Genomic DNA, 5,037 nt, shown 5'->3' on the forward strand with positions numbered 1-5,037 from the left:
TTTTCCGCCAGGCAGCTTTCCAGCCACTCTTCCCCAAGCCACAATGTTGTTATGACAGCAATGAACATTGGCACCGAGAACTGAGCATGGTTCACCTATTTTAAAACAAGGACTGTGGTGCTGCATTTTGCATAATGTCCCACCACTCAAGTATAGGACACTTACCAAACTCAAAGAGGACCTAGATCAGGCCCATCGAGGGTGAGTCAAGCACTGTGCTGCCTGATTTCTGGTCTCAAGCAGGAATACAGCCCCAGCAACTCAGAGCAGGATGTCTGTGTGGAAGTTTGAGGAATCTTTCAGCAAAAAAATGGCCGATGGGAGGGTGAACACAACACCCATATAGGATAGGAACCATTTTTGGGTGTCATGGGAACACTCGGTGGTTTGAGAGCCTTCTATTGGCACACATTCATTAGATGCACGTTGGAGGCACCCACAGCAGTGTGCTTCCCCAGGTGGGTTCAGAACTGAATCACACCAGCATTTGGAATGGATCTTCAGTTTTATTCCTCCAAAAGGAACTGAGGTCTGGTGCACAACAACTGCTGTGGGAAACCAATCACGTGTAGTAAATGGAGAAGGTTTGCTTCAAAACTGCACTGTTTCTCCAAATGGCTAATTTAGACTTAGACAATGAGGAGCATGTTCCAAAGGTAGCAGAAGTGATATTCAAACTAAAAGCCACCTGAGGTCATATTTTTATTTCTCAGATTGACTCTGTGAAATCAGGAGTTTACTGAAGCCGTTATTGGGTGAGGTTATGTTATGCAGAAGCTCAGAGCAGACTACCCTAACTATTCCTTTTAATATATGGAGGTTTAGATTATGCTTTAATCCAAGGCTTGAGTCAGTTCTTAGGTTATCCAAACTCTGCTACTGTTAACTTCACTAGCAGCTTCCAACTGTTAAGTTTCTTAAATTATTAACAGAGGCAATAGAGGTAGAAAAGCTAGAGTTACCTTTCCAGGAGCACTCCTGAAACACAGAATGTTACCTACATTTCAGGCAAAGCTGGTTTTCTAGGCTCTGATCCAAATCTGTGAGAGCATGTTACCAGCAGTCCAATACGGCAACCAATTTCCTCAACTGAAGTAGGATGTTACAAGCAGAGAAAATATTTCATATACAAACAAACCATCAAAGTGTAAAGATTAAAGTACACAGTTTTTACAAGATGAAAGACAATTTAACAGACATGATTGTATCAGCAGGTCAGCTAGGTCTGACCAGATGTTAGATCCTGCAATCCGTGAGGAATTTTAAGGAGCAAGGAGCCAGACAGTACTGAAGATGACTGACTTGTGTACAAATACAGAACAACAGAACTAGTCCACCTCTGTGCTCCACGAAAAGTTAATTCACATAAAAAAATACATAATTTAAAAAAAAAAACAAACTTACAGATAAAAGCAAGAGAATCAACCAGAGATTGGAAAATCAACATTTCTGGAATTGCTAGTCAGAATGAACTTCCAACTGAGGCAACATAGACATTTTCTCTGGATATCTAATAGATGCTTATGTAAATATTCTGAGTCATTTTAGGGGAATTACACAAATATGAGCCTCATACATAGCAGAAAATACGCAGATTCTTTTCATATCCTTATTTTAGATGAGCCCTTAACTCATTTCCCCCTGTCAGCACATGGTAGTTAACAATTCAGATACAGTTGAATACCTGGAAAATCTAGACAGTACTGAGAATCTGATACAGGGAAAAGTATCTGAGACACTAAGTTCGTTGCCATCAAAAATATAAAAGCTGCTAATTGGGAAAATGTATGAAATCCTTGAATGAAGCACTGATTATGTCAACAGTGGGGACAGGGTGAACTGGTAAGAGGAAGAGTTTGTCTGGAAGTTACCACAGAGCTAACAGCTACCAATTCGCTATGCTAGCAGGGAAAAACTAAGCACTATGTGGGTTAAAATGCTGAGGCACAGAAATATATTACGACTCTCATGCAGATGCCCAAGTGAAGGATCCTCCTGCTGCTTGTGTGCAAGGATGAGGTGTTATTCAGTCCTAGGTACAGAAAGGATTATATTGTTTGTTTGCTTCCCTGTCATGCTGCAGTGAGTGAGTTTCCCCAGGGTGCTGGAGGAGGTCATGTGCTCTCCCAAGGACATGTTATTCTGATTCCCTCCTTGATCCACCTTACTCTCTTTCTCAGCAAATTTTAGTCACCTCACATATGAAGACAGTGAAGTTGGGGGAAATGAACTTCAGCCAGTCCCACATAGGTTTCCACAGCCCCTGTTCGCTTCCATGCTGATCTGGCTTCACTGACAGCTGTAGCCAAGCTGTCTCAGAAGTCCTATATGCTGCAATTACACTCCCTACAGTCATCAAGACACATACAGAGTTTGGGGAGAACCTTTCATTTGCATTGCTATGGTAACTGTAACATAGCTCCCATGAGGAGGTTAGCTCAGGTTGGTAAGTCCCTTGCTGCTCTTATACTTGATCATCCCCTAACCTCCTCCACACTCTTTTGGGCAGCAAGACGCTGCCCTTGCAGTCATTGCCAATCTGCCTTTTCTTTCCGGAAAACTTCCTTTAGCTTGGGGCTGCAATTCCTGCTTACACAGGTTCTTGCAGAGACCTCAGCCCCTACTTTCAAACTGTTGCTCAAAACCTCCAGTGTCTTCCTGGCAAGCTAGGGCTTAGACGCCTGCAGAGGAATTTAGGAGAACCATGCCTAAATGGTCCCATGAATCCCAGGTGACAGTAAGCCCTCTTTGTATCAGCCTGTAATCAACAAAGTCACACTTTGTGTGATATGAATATGGTGTCACTTCAGTGGCTTCAGAAAAACAGCAAGCTAGTGCAGGATCTGGCTCACCTTTCCACAAGTACTCCCTAATGAGGAATAGTCTGGTTGGCCAAGCAAATCCTCCTCAGTGTCTCAGGAAAACTTAGATATATGCCTCTCCATTAGATTCAACCTCTGCAGGCATTACATTAACACATGAAGGTTATCTCTCCAAGCTGCTAAATAAACTAAGAAAGAAATCTCAGCTTCAAGGTAGTACAGGTTAAGTTCAGCAGATGCTAAAGGACTTCACATGTAAAGTTTACAGTGAAACAGAAACCTATGCTCCTAAGATGCAATACTTGTCTAGAGATATTCAGTAAGATACAGCTCTGTCTGCAGTATCAAGTTTACAAACAAGCACGGCCTCTGGTCCAACTCAACCAAGCTACCAAACTTTCTGTGAGGGAAAAACTGAGCGTAGCTGGCATATCAGCACAGGACCACTTTCTGGATGAGGTAGGCATAGATTTTAAGTGTCATCCTCCAACACACCCAACAGATCTTCAGCCCCCAACACCCACACCCAGCAGATCTTCAGTCAGGTTTTCCCAAACAGACTAGCTCTAGGCTAGTAAATTATACAGGCTCACAGAACATGCCCAGGAACAGGTAAATGATCATCCGCTCTGGCAAAATACAGCACAGCTTTGTCCCAGGGTATCTAGCACTCTCCCCTAGGCACCTTTCTGAGAGTTAGCATGCACTAGGGACCTTTCCCAGCAGGCAGCCTGAATATGGCCCCCTTCTTTGGAGGTAAGTGAGTTTCATAGAATCACAGAATAGAGGTTGGCAGGGACCTCTGGAGACTGTCCAGTCCAACCCCTGAGTCAGAGCAAGGTCAGCTACAGCAAGTTGTTCAGGGCTGTCCCCAGCTGGGTTTTGAGCGTCTCCAATGATGGAGACTCCATCACCTCTCTGGGCAACCTGTTCCAGTGTTCAACCACCTGCACCGTAAAAAAGTTCTCTAAGTAGAGTTTCCTGTGTTTCAGTTCCTGCCCATTGCCTCTTCTTCTTTCACTGGGCACTGCTGAGAAGAGTCTGGCTTTGTCTTCTTTATTCCCCTCACATCAGGTATTTATAAACATTCATAAGATTCCCCCTTGAGCCATCTCTTCTCCAGACTAAACAACGCCAGCTCTCCCAGCCTCTCATCATATGATGGATGTTCTATCTCCATGGTCCTTCACTGGACTCACTCCAGTACATCCATGAAAGATTAGCTGTACAGAAGCAATTTCAGCCACTGCAGTTGGGCTCAAAAGAGACTACTGTCCCTAACGTACTATTACAAATACAGCCCTTGAGCCTAAGCAACACTCAACTGAGCCAACGTAGGATGGAAAATACAGATTTCACATTTTGCCATGCTCCAAGTATATGCTGAAGAGGAGCTTTAACCAGCGGTACTGACCTAGACAGTTTAGTACATTATGTTACCTGCTCAATGGTTCATGCTTCCTGAGGAGGAAAAATGGGTCCAAGTCCGTCACGACATGATCACAAAACGTACAGATGCAGATCAATGCTCTCAGAGTAAATATATCTTTCTTTCTACATCTCTTTCATTACATACCCCATTTTGGAATGAAAACACCAAAGCAAACTGCTTTATTTCATTGTTAATGAATACAAGAATCCAAATTGCATTATTCCCATGCAAATGAAAAACATATAAGCAATCTCACTTTGTTAAAATTTGTTGTGTATTTCTGTATTAGCAGGCTGTCTTTCTTGTCCTGCCACAGCACTAACAAAATACTGCTCTCTGTTAGATTGCTGTATTAAGTGTAAACATAAAAATGGAAATTAATACATTTCCACTGAAGGTACTTACTCGAACAGGATGAGAGGTCTGAAATAGTGCAAAAGCGCTCTTCACAAACTTTTTGCTTCAGAAGGATAGGAGTCAACCTTCAAACTTTGCCCTCTATCCATGCTTAGGAATTATTTCTTCAGACGTTGGACTGTGCTTGTAAGGTTTGGCTTTTTCACATCCTCCTCTCTCTTTAGTGAGAGAAGCCTAGCTACAGGTTGCTTGTGACAATCATGCTTCATTTCACAGAATGGTTGAGGTTGGAAGGGACCTCTGCAGGTCATCTGGTCCACCCCTGCTGCTCAAGCAGGGCCACCTACAGCCAGTTGCCCAGGACCATTATCCAGGCAGCTTTTGAGTATCTTCAAGGATGGAGACTCCACAGCTCTGCTAGTGCAC

This window comes from Pygoscelis adeliae, unplaced genomic scaffold, assembly GCF_000699105.1.
Source record: "Pygoscelis adeliae isolate BGI_AS28 unplaced genomic scaffold, ASM69910v1 Scaffold386, whole genome shotgun sequence".
Lineage (NCBI taxonomy): Eukaryota > Metazoa > Chordata > Aves > Sphenisciformes > Spheniscidae > Pygoscelis > Pygoscelis adeliae.